This window comes from Ornithorhynchus anatinus, chromosome 11, assembly GCF_004115215.2.
Source record: "Ornithorhynchus anatinus isolate Pmale09 chromosome 11, mOrnAna1.pri.v4, whole genome shotgun sequence".
NCBI classification, from domain to species: Eukaryota; Metazoa; Chordata; class Mammalia; order Monotremata; family Ornithorhynchidae; genus Ornithorhynchus; species Ornithorhynchus anatinus.
Genome location: NC_041738.1, coordinates 27,888,549 through 27,905,302, shown reverse-complemented (window position 1 = coordinate 27,905,302; position 16,754 = coordinate 27,888,549). Strand labels below are relative to the sequence as shown.

Below are 16,754 nucleotides of genomic sequence, written 5' to 3'. Positions count from 1 at the left end.
GCTCCGATGGGATCTTATTCAACAATTTGAGAAACTGGGGTGAGAAGGATATTAAACAGGATTCTGGGTTTTTACATTCTGGAGCTAAGTGAATTTCCTTAGTTCCTAAATCAAAACAATGGGATGATCAACTTTTATAAATAGAGAAAACTTTGCTAGGTTAATAACCAATAATTGTGGATGACTCCAATTATAAATGCCATTTCCGATATCTGGTGAAACATTTTGACGGATCGGAAAAAAAGTGCTCGAAATTGACTGCCAGAAAATGACGACCTTTTGTTCTAAAATTGTGCATAGAGATTGCTGGTTAAGCTCATTAGGACTATATGGTGAATTAGATTAGGTATTTTATGATTTTAGAAAAAGGCTTTTTTGGTATGGAAAAAGCAGCAATTTCCTTTTTTGACATTTTTCATTTTTAAGGTAATAAAAATGGCACATGTGTACCACCGCATAATGGATTAATTAAGGAATATTATGTTTATCCTAACTCTTAACTGAGTTGTACATCTTCATAACTCACTCATAAAAATTAATGCATTATCTTACACTATGTAATGATAGATCTATCTTTACCAAACCTGGTCAGAATAAATTGTTCTAAATTGGATTATTCTGAGAAATAGGGACTATTGTATTCTGACACCATCTGATAAAAGTTATTTTATTTTAAAATATTATATCATTATGTATAAAATCATAATCTTCTTCCCACTGTGCCTTCCGATCGTCATGTTATTCTTGCTGTTTGAAGATCAAGCTGTGTCTGCCATACCTAAAATCAAAGGCTGCAAACAATATGTCTCCTTTCTTAAACAATGAATGTTGTTATTTGAAACACACAATTTCTCCATCAGGAAAATCGCTGGACAATATTTTTATGGCTATTTCTTTGTGTCTTGATGATACATGTGGGTATAGAAAAATATTCATGTAAGATTCATAAAGGCCCCAGATTCCTAAATCAACAGATGAAAAAATCCCTAAAAATAATAATGTACAGATGTTCCTTATTTAAATGAGCTGTTGCCATTTAATGTTGCCAATCATAAAAGTGATAGGATTTGTGAGTTCCAAGGTATTCATAATTTACAGGGCATTATAATATTTTTATCAAATGAACATCTAGCATGATTAAAATGAGTCCAATAAATGTAAAAGCTATATTAGCAATGCTAACTTAAAGGTAGTAGCCCATTATTGCAATGGACTCCTCCATTACCTAATAATGGTTAGTTCATTTTCCATTTGCTAATTACCTGGTTCCTCCTTTCGGAAGACTGTACTGCCAGTTTGTTTTTTGTATTTTCATTTTTTTCAAATCCCGCTAGCTCACTTCCCCTCATTTATCTACTCTTCTCCTCCTTCTGTCTCTCCAAGTTCCTCGAACTCCTTGGAAAAATCCTCTTCAGGACAAGTCATGGTTTGCCTCCTGGCAGATAATTATTGGCTGTGACGCCCTCCCTGCCTGTGTTTCACTGCTGCAGAAAGTTCTCCTTTTCTGCCGGCTTTAACACTGGGCTACTTCCCAAGATGTCCTGGACTGGGTGGAATTGGCCAAGGGTGGGGAAAGGTCTATAAAGAAAAGGAGTGAAATTGGGAAATGGGAAAGCAAAGTTGTCAAAAAGAGACCAAGCTCACTGACGGAGAATTATGTTGGAGTGCTATTAGTGTAAACATTTCGAGGACCGGGATTGTATACTCTTACCACACTCTAGGAAATGCTTAGTATAATGCTCTCCCTGAACGCAATCGATCGATTGATCAATTGATCGAGCGGGGAGAGATGATTAGCAGAAGCACCAACTCTCTTTATCCACATTCTCTGAATGACAAAGGCCCTGTCTACACAGAAAAAAAAGTGAAGTGAGAATTTAAGGCAATTACTTAGGATGTGAAGACAGAGGAGAGAGAGTTTGGGAGATCATATTCATCATTTAACTGCACAGCTTGCCCGGACACAGGTTTATTAATATTATTGTTTTTATTGTTATTATTAGTGTATTTGTTTAGCACTTACTATTTGCCCAGCACTGTTCTGAGTGCTGGGGTAGACGCAAGGTAATCAGATTGGATACGGTCCCTATCCCACAGGAGGCTCACAGCCTTAATCTCCATTTTACGGATGAAGTGACTGAGGCACAGAGAAGTTAAGTAACTTGCCCAAGGTCACAGAGCAGATAAGTGGCAGAGCTGGGATTAGAACCCATGTCCTCTGACTCCCTAACCTGTGCTCTTACCACTGGCCCATGCTGCCAGGTTTAGAAACCTAGCCTCATAAGTGGGGAGAATAAGCGCTCCTGGGCACAATTCCATAATTCCAGGGATGGTGCCTGGATTCCAAGGAAGGTGAGTGGCTCTTCTGGCTCTTCTGCCACAACCTCAACAGAAATGGGAAGAGAACAGGGAGGAAGCAAATGGGGTGGAGGAACCTAGATAGTTTTGGACTTTCATTTACTCCACAGATTTCTCCTTAAGGAAAAGAAGCGTAAGAAAGGACTGTCAAGGGCCTCCTTTTGAGGGACATAAGATACTGCTGGGTCTTTTTAAAGGGCGGTTATTTTAAAAGGCAGCAAGCAACTGGTTTGCCCTCACATATGTATTGCAATAAAGCTGCAGCCTGTTTGCTTAAGCCAGATTTGGGGTGGGGTGTGTTTATTTAGCTAGTGTGTGTGGCCTCCCTTGAGTGGATGATTTTGCTTTGCTTTAAACCTTGGTATTTCACCTAAGGTAAATGGTTTAGCCTTTATCTATAGAGTAATTCTCTCCTCAAATATAAAACGGGAGTATCTGCATTTCTAATCCTTCAGAGGGCCACGATCCACCTCAGCTCCACTTTGCTTCACTGTAAAGATGGAGTGGTGATATAGCGCACAGGATAAATCACATATGCATCTCTGCCAGAGTAGAAAGGTTTATCTCCTCTCCTACAAGATGCATCTTTATTCAAGAACACATTACATGTCTGAACGGTGCAATCTTTAAAGTTTAGCAATAAAGACTTCAAGGGTTAGAGAGAAAAAGGCTTGAAGGTCACATAGGTTCCAGCTGAGAGGTGCTTAAGAAGAAATAGTGTTAAACTGAATGTAAACTTTCACCCACACAACACATTTCTGAATATAATGGAGCATTATATAATTGAATCCAGAAGTGCATGGATCAGAATATGTCACCGGATGTTCAAGTCCAACCTTTTGTGGAAATTACCTAGGAGCGGCCTACATTTAATACTTTACAATTGGGAGGGACCACTGGGAATGCACTTCTGGCATTCTAAGTTGCAGGAAAAAGGAAGTTGAGGAATCTCCCTAATAGATGCTAGGTTGGTGTTTTTTTAATCAATACCCTTTACCTGTTTTTAATTAACTGAAACTGGCTACGTTTAAGCAGTCTCTCATCAGTCAATCAATGTGGTTGGCCCTGTCCCAGCTGCCAATCACAGCTATTTATAATATTATACAGGGAACATGTCTACCGACTCTTTTACGTTGCATTCTCCCAAGCATTTAGTAAAGTGCTCTGCACACAGCAAGTGCTCAATAAATACAACCAATTGATAGATTATCCTTTTAAGAATGTGGGTTCATTAGCAGAAGTACCCGAGCACAAATCAGGAGTGCACGTCTTGGGAGCCAAAAGATCTGGGTTCTAATCCTGACTCCACCCTTGCCTGCAATGTGACTTTGGTTAAGTCACTTAGCTTCTCTATGCCTCAGTGTCCCTATCTGTAAAGTGGAGATTAAATACCCGTTCTCCCTCTCCCTTAGACTGTGAACCCCATAAGGGACATAGATTGTTTCTGACCTGATTATCTTGTATCTATCCTAGGACCAAGTATGACGTTTGGCACATAGTAAGCACTAAATGTCAAAGTGATTATTATTATTCTTTCCTGAACAATCAACCTTCGTCCCACATTTTCCCAATCAAGGCGTGCAGAAAGGCAGGGTCTGCTACAAACATCTGACCATCCCGAAGAGGGAAAAATCTTGTCGTTCCTTCCGTTCATGAGAAACTAGCAGCACTAAGTGCTTAGTACAGTGCTCTGCAAGCAGTAAGCGCTCAATAAATACTATTGAATGAATGAATGAACACTATGCCAGACATGCAGTGTGGCCAAGTGGAAAGAGCACAGCCCTGGCAGTCCGAGGACATGGGTTTTAATCCAGCTTCTGCCAACAGCCTTGGTTAAGCCACTTACCTACTCTGTGCTTCACTTTGCTCACCTGGAAAATAGATATTCAATCCCTAATCCCTATATTAATAATAATAATAATAATAATGTTGGCATTTGTTAACTGCTTACTATGTGCCAAGCACTGTTCTAAGCACTGGGACAGATATAAGGTAATCAGGTTGTCTTATGTAGGGTACACAGTCTTCATTCCCATTTTACAAAAGTGGTAAATGAGGCACAGAAAAGTTAAGTGACTTGCCCAAGGTCACATGGCAGAGGCTGGATTAGAACCAGCCCAAGCCTCTGACCTCTGACTTCCAAGCCTGTGCTCCTTCCATGAAGCCACGCCGCTTCTCTAATCATAATATCTTATACTTGTAGGGCATTTATTTCCAAAGCATTCGCCTACCCGTTGCCTCATTCTTTCCAAGCAAAGTGGGTCTATTTCTCTCATTTTACAAATGGGGAATCTGAGGCCCAGAGAGGTTGAAAGACTTTCCCAGGTCGGAAATGGAGCCGAGGGGGCTATCAAAGATAGAAACCTGATTTCCTGACTCCCAGCCAATGTTCCTTCTTGCAGTAAGTGTGTTTGTCATCTGAGGTTGGACTGGTTCTTAGGACAAGGAGCTATTTTCCCCTCACAGTGGTGGGACTCAGGGGCCTTCTCTGCGTGTTCCATTTCCATCAGGTGTCATTGAGCTTCTCTCTCCCTCTCCTGGCTTGGTCCCATCTGTGTTTTGCCCTCTCTCTAAGGACCCAACAATATTTTCCTCACAGGTGGAGAAATCAACTATAACATGATGTTTCAACATGAGCTAACTGAAAGGGTCTAAACCAAGTGACCCGTGATTTCCCAAGGGAAAATTCAGGGCAAAAGAGCAATCCGAAGGCTGGCAGCACCAGCACTTGCTAGTTAAAAGCCTCAGCTTCTGAAACAAGGGAACAACGAACCCTGAAGATCATGGGACAGAAAACCCAGAATCTCTCTGCAGAGCTTTCTGACATATCTCCCTTCTCAATCAATCTTTCATTGAGTGGTATATACTGACTGCTCACTGTGTGCAGAGCACTGTACTAAGAGCAAAGGAGAGTACGATACAATAGAGATGGTAGATACGATCCCTGTCCACAAGGAGCTTACAGTCCAGAAGGGGACGCAGACATTAAAATATATTACAAATAGGGGAAAAGACACAGTGTAAGGGTACACACAAAAGATCTGCGGGTAGGGTGAATATCAAGGAGCTTAAAGGGTACAGACCCAAGTACGTAGGTGAGGTTGAAGGTGGAGGGCAAATAGGGGAAGTGAGGTAGTGAGGAAATATCATTTTAGAAGGGCTTCGAAGATGGGGTGAGTAGTGTTCTGTCAGATATAGAGGGGGAGGGAGGTCCAGGTCACAGGGACTTGGGGCAAGGGGGCAGTGGCATGACAGACAAGATCGAGGCACAGAAAATATGTTGGCATTAGAGGAGAGAAGTGTGCAGGCTGAGTTGTACTAGGACGTCAGCAAGGAAGGAGGGGGAAAGCCTTAAAGCCAATGGTAAGAAATTCCTGTTTCATGCAGAGATGGTTGGACAACCATTGGAGGAGTTGAGGAGTAGGGAGATATGGATTGTATTTATTTTTAGAAGAATTATCTGCTCAGCAGAGTGAAGTATGGACTGGAGAGAGGAGAGAAAGGAGGAAGGGAAGGGAGGACAGAGAGGAGGCTGATATAGTAGTCAAGGAAGGATATGACACGTGCCTGGATTGACATGGTAGTAGTTTGGATGGAGAGGAAGGCAGGGATTCTAGAGATGTGAAGGTAGAACTGACTGGATTTGGTGACAGATTGAATATGTCTGTTCAAAGCCCCAATCATAGAGGCAAAGAGAACATTATGTAGGCCATGAGGCTCAATTTTGTAACTGAATTACCCCTAACCATCATTAGTCTAGAAAAGCATTAGTGTCCGAGATCCAGAAAGGCCAATAAAAAGTTACCTGTAAAGTTAATCTGGAGAGACAAAATGAAATCATGAAAGTAATTAATAACCTGGTGACTTAAACTTTGAAGAGATTATCTCCTCAAATCCTTCACCTTGAGATGTTTTTGAGATATTGGCCTAGCCCAATTCCCCTAAAAAATAGGATCAGGCTAATACCGGGGGGTCAGGACACAGGAGGGAGGGTTTGAGGAAAGTAATAATAATAATTGTGGTATTTGTTAAGTGCTTACGTTATGCCAGGCACTGTACTAAGCACTGGGGTTATAACAGCAGATCAAGTTGGACCCAGTCCCTGTCCCAAATGGGGCTCCCAGTCTCAATCCCCATTTTACAGATGAGATAACTGAGGCCCAGAGAAGTGAAATGACTTGCCCAGGGTCACCCAGCAGACAAGTGACAGGACTGGGATTAGAACCCATGACCTTCTGACTCCCAAGTCTGTCCTCTACCCACAGGAATCTGTGTCTAAAACTCTGCATAAGGTTAGGTTGATTGATTCATTCATTCATTCAATCGTATTTATTGAGCACTTACTGAGTGCAAAGCACTGTACTAAGCACTTGGGAGACTACAACATAACAACAAACAGACACATTCTCTGTCCACAACGAGCTCACAGTCTAGAGAGGGAGACAGACATTAATATGCATACATAAATAAATAATAGTTGCATACATATGTGTTGTGGGGATGGGAGGGAGGATGAATGAAGGAATAAGTACAAGCGACGCAGAAGGGAGTGGGAGAAGAGGGGAGGAGGGCTTAGTCGGGGAAGGCTTCTTGGAGGAGTTGTGCCTTCAACTGGGCTTTGAAGTGGGGGAGAACAATTACCTGTCTGATATGAGGAGGGAGGGCGTTCCAAGCCAGAGTTAGGATGTGGGCGAGAGGTCAGTGGCGAGACAGATGAGAACGGGGTATAATGAGAGGATGGCCATGCATGCATTACCAGATTGGGAAATCCTGTCTTTAGGAGTATGAAACTGAAAATCGGAGATGAATAAGTTACCTCATTTATATCATTCAAGAATCTAGGGTAATCAGCATGGCGTAGAGGATAGAGCACGGGCCTGGGAGTCAGGATGTCGAGGCTTCAAATCCCAGCTCCGTCACTTGTCTGCTGTGTGACCTTGGGCAAGTCACTTCACTTTTCTGGGCCTCAGTTATCTCATCTGTAAAATGGGGATTGAGACTGGGAGCCCCACTTGGGACAGGGACTGTGTCCAACCTGATTTGCTTGTACCCACCCCAGAGCTTAGTACAGTGCCTGGCACATAGTAAGCACTTAACAAATACCATAATTATCATCATTATTATTATTATTACAGGTAGCTAAGGGAGCCAAAAGATCTTTGTTCTGGCTCCCAAACCTAACTCCATTTCCAAAGCCCTCAGCATCTAGAACTAGAGATTTCTTCTCTCCCTCTGGTTGCAGCTTTCAGATCTCCTCTTTTGACTACAGATTCCTGATCAATGCTCTGGTGGATTTGGGGTGAAACCCCACAACTTTATGGAATGGACTCCCACCCTCATTCATTCCAGATCACAAAAAAGACTTGACAGTCTCTGAGCATGGACAAGAAGAGTAAAGAATTTCAGAATTTCCTGGACAAGCTGAAGGAACAAATAATAATAATAAAGACATTTAAGCAATTAATATGTGCCAAGCACTGCATTAAGTCCTGAGGATCATACAAGATAATCAGGTGGAACATGGTTCTGTCCCATCTGAGGCTTATAGTGTAAGGAGGAGGGAGAACAGATATTGCATCCCCATTTTACAGATAAAGTAACTGAGGCACAGAGAAGGTAAGCGACTTGCCCTTGGCCATATAGTAGACAAGTAACAGAGCCAGGGTTAGTACCCAGATCCTCTGACTCCCTGGCATCTGATCTTTCCACTAGGCCATACTGCTTCTCCAAAATCATGGCTTCCTAATCCAACACAGGTCATGGGTTCTAATCCCTGTTCTGCTGTTTGCCAGCTGTGTGACTTTGGGCAAATCACTTCACTTCTCTGTGCCTCAGTTCCCTCATCTGTAAAATGGGGATTAATACTGTGAGCCCCACGTGGGACAACCTGATCACCTTCTATCCCCCAGCGCTTAGAACAGTGCTTTGCACATAGTAAGCGCTTAACAAATACCACCATTTATTTTTATTTTTTTATTAGTTTTTCCAAGCTCTCCTCCCACTCTGAATCCCTGGCCCTCCTCACTCAATCAAGCAATTATATTTATGGAGTGCTAACTGTGTGCAGGAATTTAGCGCTCAGGAGAGCACAGTCCAATGGAGTTGCTAAACACAATCTCTGCCCTCAAGGAGCAGGTAATCCTGCTCCCTTCCTAAAGCCTCCACCTACTTTTCATCCCCACCAAAGTGAAGTGGAATCAATTAAACTGTAAGCCCGTCAATGGCAAGGGATTGTCTCTATCTGTTGCCAAATTGTACATTCCAAGCGCTTAGTACAGTGCTCTGCACATAGTAAGTGCTCAATAAATACTATTGAATGAATCGATGTTTTCAGCTGGAATTACTGTGGGAAAAGAGGCAGCAAGCCAAGAGCAAAGCAACCTATTTTCTGATGGAATGCTTGGTACGGAAGAGCTTATAGCCTGGTGATTTTCTGTAGATTTCAGCATTACTCTAGCAGAACAATCCCTATCTCCTTGCTTGCTTTCCTACTTAAAGTCATTCTGGGTTTCTCTGGGCTGCTGAGAAGCCTCAAGTCTAGCAGGTTTTTCAGGAATCCTCGAGATGCAAAAAGATCTCAGCCACCAGAACTCTGCAAAGCTCAACAGCAGAGCTGCCCCTAGAGGAATCTTTCTGTCCAGAGTGGAGAGATAAGACAATTAAGGACCTGGAGATGCATCAACCCTAAAAGTCAAAGGATCCAACTGTCCTGGGATCTAAGTTGTCACCACTTGTATAGTGGAGAGAGGAATGGAGAGATCAAGAGTCAGAGCCAGGGGACGCTGAACTACAAAAGTTATTCTCTTACTGGAAACCAATGAATGTGGTTCCCTTGAAGAGAAAGCACAGATGTAGAGAACAATTATTTTACTCAGTCCAATTGTGAGGGTCTGAAAAAGCCCACAGAATTAAGAGGTAACCATTTCTGACACACAGCATTATAACTTTTTAGGAAAAACTATCCAAATCAAAACTCATTTTTGACTTCCTTGCTCGGCTCTAATGTGGAGAAAACATTCTCAGCCTACAACTCAAATTATCATTCTTTCCTTTGTGTAAGATGAATTGACCCAGAAAACTAAAAGGGTAAGAGCCCAAATTTGCTGGGCTTATTCTCTAGCCAAAAGTTCATGAAAAACACTGTTGTGTATCACATAGCAACCACTTGAAGCCCATTGTTGAAATACAGTAGTTATTGAAGAAGGAAAATTTTGCATTCTTATATATAAAAGGGAACCACAATCTTCTTTTAGCTTGCTTGGGATGCAACCAAGATCTTCCGTTCTCTAACCCTCCAACCCCGGCACACCTAGTATGCTAGTAATCTATGGAGATAATAAAAAAAGACCAAGCTGGTCCTCTTCACTGGTTTTTGAAGGTGCAATAGGGGTTCAGAACAGTGCCTGCTCTCTGTTCAAGGACCTGCTCTCTGTTCAAGGAAAAATCAAAATATTCCAGTGAGAAGTTATTCCTCCTCTAGCAAGTAAGCAGCATGTCAATAATAACCATAATAATAAAGATGCTATTTGTTAAGTGCTTAATATGTGCAAAGCATTGCTCTAATCACTGGGGTAAATGTCAAGAGTTTGGGAGGGAGGTAGAGAAAAAGAGAAGAGGACAACATTAGACTAATTGTTTGTCCTTGCATGCACCATAAACTATTAGAGAAAAATGAAAAAAACAGCAACGAAAAAGGAAGAGGCAGGAGATAAGACTAGAGAATAAGCAAAAGGAAAATTTACAAGGAAAAATCCAAGGTAACAGGTGTTCTAATGGACCAGTGAGAGAGAAAAAAGGAGAGACTGTCTATAGTATAGTGGTGCTTCTCCAGGGGTGAAAATTATAATAAATAATTGCATGCCTGATGGAATCTTTATTTTCAGACCTCTGGCTTATGGTAATGATTCAATTTTTTAATGCAAGAAGGGGTTATTGATTGCTTTAGATTCTCTCTCTAATCCTAAGGAAATGTTGTGCATGTAGACATGTAGAATGTTAGATCTATTAGGTAAGTAGATAATTCAAAACCTAAGACAGCAGCTAACTTATTCTACCTGACTGAAGGAAATGAGTTGCTACAGGACCTTTAGGATTTGAATATAAGTAGTGGCAAGGCAGAGGATTCACCCAGTACATTCCTGTGCTTGACATATCCACCCAGCAAAAAAGTCACAACCAGGAGAAAGATGAATGATGGAGTCACTACTGGTCAAGGTAATGGCACAGGTGTGTGAATCTCTGTAAATTAAAGGAATCAGCTATCTCCAAAACTCCTGGAAAGATCCGGGGGTGAGAGATATGCAGAATGAAAGCTGGGCTACTGAAAGTGAAGGGCTAATGAAAAATAATCATCATCAACAAAGCATCTGTTAAGGGCTTACCTTGTGCCAAGCACTGGGATAGATACAAGATAATGAGGTCAGAGACAGCCTCTGCCCTATTCGGGGCTCACAGTCTAAGTAAGAGGACAACAGGTTCTGAATCCCCAGTTTACAGATGAGGAAACAGGCACAGAGCAGCTAAGTGACGTGCCCAAATTCACACAGCAGACAAAGGGTAGAGCTGGGATAAGAATCCAGATCTTTGGACAACCAGGCTCATGCTCTTTCCACTAGGCCACACTGTTTCTCTAAAGAAAACTGTTGCCAAATGACTGAAAAAAATAAGTCCTCTTCTCCCCATGTGTCTCCGGTGGCAATATTCAAAAGCCTGAGTATAACCTCAAGCGGTGGTATTTGTTTTGGAAAAAGTATATGCATGTCTTTCAAAGTGTAAAATAGGAGAGAATGTAGTCTGTGCCTACATCCATTTATGGGTTTAATATCCGCATCCACAACATTTCTCTTGTAATGGTCAATGATCTTGTCATGAACGAAAGAGTTCAATGACTACAAGGGTGAGTTTAATTATATGTTGTAGTTGAATAGCAGTGGTTTCTAAAGCACAATTACACATGTAATTTATCAGCAAGATACTTGCATATATCACACACCAAGAGCCGAACATTAAATTTCAGAGGATCCTTCAAAAATAGCTCCGGGACATTGAAAAAAAGCAAAATCTTGCTGACAGTAAGAAGCTCTTCCCGTTTGGATCCATCCCATTCTTGTATTGTCCCCATGAACCAACCTGGAGTTCATGAAGCCCGTCAGAATAATCCATGACATGAAGCCACCCAGTAATCACCAATTATCTGACAAGCTTCAGTATTTCTCTTCCACATACAAATGAAGATGGAGAAAGAAGACCTAGAAAAATCTCCTACTTCCCATTCTTTCCTACAATACAAAATGAAGCTTCAGTGAAGGTTTTTATTGTCTTCTTCAATTCTACCAGTGGACAGAATCCAAATTTCGATCTGAAAATTTCCAACCCCTCTTTGGTGTCTTCTGCCTCTATTATAGTCTCCCCAAATGAGCATCACAGAGTTTTACACAAGAGGTGTTCAAAACGTACAACTAATAGATTTGGGACTGCAAGAGTTTTAACCAGAGGGATTTTCTTAAAGCGTCCAAACTAAGCTTTTGAATAATTTGCTTTCACGGAACCAGCTGAGATGTCCAAAGCCCCAAAATCTAGACCGAGTCCCCAGTCTACCTATGTGATCAGACGGGGAAGAGAAGAAACAAGAATGGAGCCAGGGTAAGAGGTTTCATCAAGAAATAGCCTGAAACGTTGACAGAGCACAGTTGGAAGGTGGCATAAAATTCAATCGACAAGAAAACCTTTTTTGTACACTGAACCCCGAAAGAAGATGCTGTTTGAGTGCTTGTCTGGAAAATGAACAAGAATTAGACTGCAATTAATTTCTCACCATGTACCCCAGGCCCTGACTAATAAAGCAGAGATAAAGCAGTGTTTACCCTGACTTAGTTTCTTAGATTTCAAATGTACTCAGAGACTCCCAGTATTCTAATCCTGCTCCAGAACACCTGTACTGTACTAATGTAAACTCTAGGCAGAGAAGCAATATGGTCTAGTGGAAAGAGCACGGGCCTTGGAGTCAGAGGACCTGGGTTCGAATCCCAGTTCTGCCACTTGTCTACTGGGTGACTTTGGCCAAGACACTTCACTTACTTCTCAGTGACCCAGTTCCCTCAGCTGCAAAATGGAGATTCAATACCTCTTCTCCTTCTTATTTAGACTGTGAGAACAGATGATCTTTTTTTCCCCCAGAGTTTAGTTTAGCGTGTGGCACAGAGTAAGGGCTTAATAAATACCATAACTATTATTATCATTATTACTGAGCTCCTCCTCTAAACTGTAAGCTCTTTGTTGTTAGGGAACACGTCTACTAAATCTATTAGACAGTACTCTCCCAGAGCTTACATTTGATATTCCTCCTATCCCAACCCCACAGCATATATGTGCAGTACCTTTAAACTATATCTTATGTTATTTATTTATATTAATTTCTGTCTCCCCATCTAGACTGTAAACTCATTATGAGCAGGGAACACATCCCTAAATTCTCATACTGTACTCTCTCAAGCACCTAGTACAGTACTCTGCACATAGTTAGCACTCAATAAATACTAATGATAGACTGACTACAAAGTAAGCACATAATAAATATGATTGATCGATTGATTGACTAATGACCGGTGCCAGGTGAACCAGTCTAGCCAAACTAATTCCAACCCTGGGATCGAAGGAAAGTGTGGGACGACACAACTTAGCTCCACGAATATCTAGGGAAAAATGATTTCAAGGTGAATGTTCTTCTATTCAGAGGAAAAAGAAAGGAAGGGGTTAAGGTATTCCATTTCTATTTTCCTTCTTATTTGGGGTGGAGGGTGGAATTCTTTAAAGCCTGATATACAGCTGACATCACCTCAGGATTCATGAATAATTAAACAAGAGTACAGATACAATATAAATTCTGGACAAAATTTTGTAACTTGTTTGAAACCTCCAAAATGCAAAGGTAAACCGGGGCTGAGGCTGTTTTCTCATTTGCTGTTATCATCGAGAATCAGTTGTAAAAACAAATGAGAATGTCTCATATTTAAATGTTAATGGTTCAAAAATGTATTCTGGTGTGGCAGAGCATAATCTGATAGCAAATACTGCAGGCAATATTTTTATGACAATGACTTTATTTCTGCTCTTCCACTACCCTTGATTTAAATATATATATACATGTATGTGAGTATGCGCATGGATCAAGATTCAACTATTTCAATATAAATTTTGTATTCAAAATTCTTCCCTTGATTTCAGTTGATTATATATTTGAGCCAGTGTTGCAGCAGTCATTTTCGCTCTGAATGAAAAACAAGGATCTTTCTGTCCAGCCACTCTGCAAAAGCCCAAATGTTCTCACAGTTTTTCAAGCTCATTGGCATAGAGCAATCATGGGTAAGACCTGTTTCTTCCCTTGATTTTTCTCGCCAACACTTCAGGAGGAATGTAGGGGTCATGTGGCCTGGTTAGCACAGTGTTGCAAAGCAGCGGGAATTAAGTGGACAAACCGTTCCACATGGATTTAAGAGTGTAATTGTTTAAGTACATTTCAACCTCAGTACAATAATATCACCCTTGGTTGACAGAGATTTAAGGCCCTATCAATCACTTGGGCGACTATGATGGGATTTAAGTAGATGAAACCAAGATACAGGACTTTCAAGGGGGCAGACTTAATAGCAGAGAACCTTTCAGCAGGGGGAGAGAGTAAAAAGCCAGAGAGACATCTATTTCAGAAAAGGCAACACCTTAGGAAGATTAGTCGATCTTAGCTCTGAGTTTTACCTGGAAGATGATTCTGGGATGTTGTTATTGGAATTCAGAATCTTTCCAGTTTGATTACCCTAAATCTGGAGTTTCCAGGTCAGGTTTGAGAAACAGAATTAGACCCATTATTTAGATTTTGAGCCCCAGGTGGGACAGGGACTGTGTCCAAACTGGTTATCTTCTATCTACTGTAGTTCTTAGACCAAGTCCAGGCATATTATAGATTGTGAGCCCATTGTTGGGTAGGGATTGTCTCTATCTGTTGTCGAACTGTACTTTCCAAAAGCTTAGTGCAGTGGTCTGCACACAGTAAGCGCTCAAAAAATACGATTGAATGAATAATATGTGTTTAACAAGTTCCATTAAAAAAAAATGGCCATGGGGAAGGGGCAAATCAAGAATAAAATTGTGGCAGTGAGACAGCTGCTCTAAGGTAGAGTGGATTAAAGATACTTATGTTGGATCCTGCCATCCCGATTGCCAATATGAGGATACACATGGGGAGGTAGAAAGAAGAAGACAAAAGGAAAAAGAAAATGATGCAGGAGGGAATAGAAAGAAAAATAACATTTTAGCCAAATGGCTTATTCTCTTGCTTTAAATCTAAACATCATCCCCTACAAGCCAAGGGACATTTCCCCAGCAAACTCCCTAAAACCCCACCATTTCAGCCCTAGGAAGAACAAAACAATCTCCCTGGCAGATCTTTTTGCATGTCAGACCTTTTACCTAACAAATCACAATAAGACAGAAGGATATAAAATTCACCCATCAAGCCCAAACACAGACCCACAATTGCCGTGGCAAGGAATTGTGAATTTCATTAAATATGTTAAAGGGGAAAAAAATCAGCTTTGAAAAATAGTAATCCTGTCTTTCAACAAAAATATTATAGGAAGCTATGAATTTGGTAGATCTGAATAGGATGTTGGTACATGTTTTACTAAGGTAATATAATGGCACACTATTATTAGATCACATTAATCATTACTGTGCCAAAGTCACTGACAGCCCCACTGAAAAGGATTGAAAGGGTTGGTAATGGATATAAATTACCCATTGTGTGATAAAAGGATTTTTACTAAGAAGGTAAGAATAAAACAGCAAATTTCTAATAGAACTGTTGTGTAAAAACCAAAATAAAAGTAATCCACGGTCGGTAATATCCCCCAAATCAGAAAGTAAGCACTTTTTGAAACAAGATAAAGTCACAATGAAAATTGTGTACCATACAATACAAAATTAATTTCTTAGTGCATAATTCTGCTATCAATTTAAATGGTTTATGTGATGACCTCTAAGGAATATGGTCAGGAGAAGGTAGATTTAGCTAATTAGAACTGAATATGAGCTTATGTAGATGTCACTGGCAGGCTTCAATAGAGGCCGCAAATAGCATCAAACCTATGAAGCTGAATTACAGAATTTATTTTAAGTTTCTGTCTCCCTACCAAAAAAAAAAACAATCAATTTCTAAGATCTCTCCCAGCATCTTATTGGGATTCCAAATGTCGAGTCCTTTCAGAAACCATTTCCTCTAAGTCTGTGTTGAGCTATTTAACCATTTAATTGTTGTTTAACATGGAGCCAGACTGTTCAGTTAACTTGAATTTAGGATAGGGTACAGTACTTTCTTTCTTTCATATGTGTTCTATCGCTTTGTGTCTATCTAGAACTAGTTTTGGTAGACCACACTGCAGTTTCATGCAATGCATATACAAAGGAGAAATTATTCTGGGGACAAAACCTAAATTAAGCCACAAATCTACAGAGCAAGCCCACATATCCATTAACAATTTTGAAGGTTCAGTAACAGATATTAAAGTAACTATATCCAGTTTCCAATAAGAAGAGTTACTACACCTCCATTCTTACTTATTCTGCCTCCCACAACCCAAAATTTGGGTATTTTGTCCACTGATCTTTGATCGACCGACCCTGTTTGCCCATGAATTTATCCTGAAATAAAAACAGACTGACATCTGAGTACACTCACCCACATATACTGATTGAATACGCCACGCCATTAGACCCCAAAAGGTGACATTTCAGTTGACAACAGAGACTCTCGAATCGATAATATTGCAATGAACCGCAAAATGGACAGTCCTTACCAGGGTATTCTTAAATCAACAGATCTGCCTCCTGGGTGAGGGAAATTCTTAAAGACGTGGGGTAGATAGTGACGATCAGGAACTGCAAAAATGAGACCTGTGAGAAATATAAAATGTCAAGAGTATGTACTTAAACAAGACATGTAAACTTAGATAATACTACCCCTGATTAATCCCAATGCTCCAATTCTGTCTTTTGACAGAGCGATTAAAACAGACGGTATTATTAGCATTACCACCTCCCAAAATCTTTGCCCAAGTTAACTGCTTAAATCAGCATACATGTCACCTGCTCTGGAGAACCTAAGTTGCTTTATTTACTCTTGGTTTTAAACAGAAAAACCCCAATTCTTGAAAAAACCCCAAACAACTAACCTGATATTTTGCAATCTTTTCTCAAGCCAGGGCCGTAAAGGAGAAGACTTAAGGCCACAGAAAAAGTGGGAGAGCAATCTTGTTCTGAGGGATTTTTCCCCAAATGGGGCTCAGATCTCCTCAAAAGTCTATAAAGCTTTTTAAGGGTTTCCAAGTGCCCTTGGTTGCCCAGAA

At 40.7% G+C, this 16,754-nt stretch overlaps 1 protein-coding gene across 5 annotated transcripts in view; it reads right to left on the bottom strand.

Annotated features, from left to right (window-relative positions):
• Window positions 1-16,754, bottom strand: part of ZNF536 (zinc finger protein 536) — a 337,831-nt gene that overhangs the window by 250,638 nt on the left and 70,439 nt on the right. For all 5 annotated transcript variants that reach the window (XM_029075590.2, XM_029075591.1, XM_029075589.1 and 2 more), the window contains one exon: window positions 16,206-16,302. The gene's annotated coding sequence lies outside the window, so the exon portion shown is untranslated. The remainder of the gene's footprint in view (window positions 1-16,205; window positions 16,303-16,754) is intronic.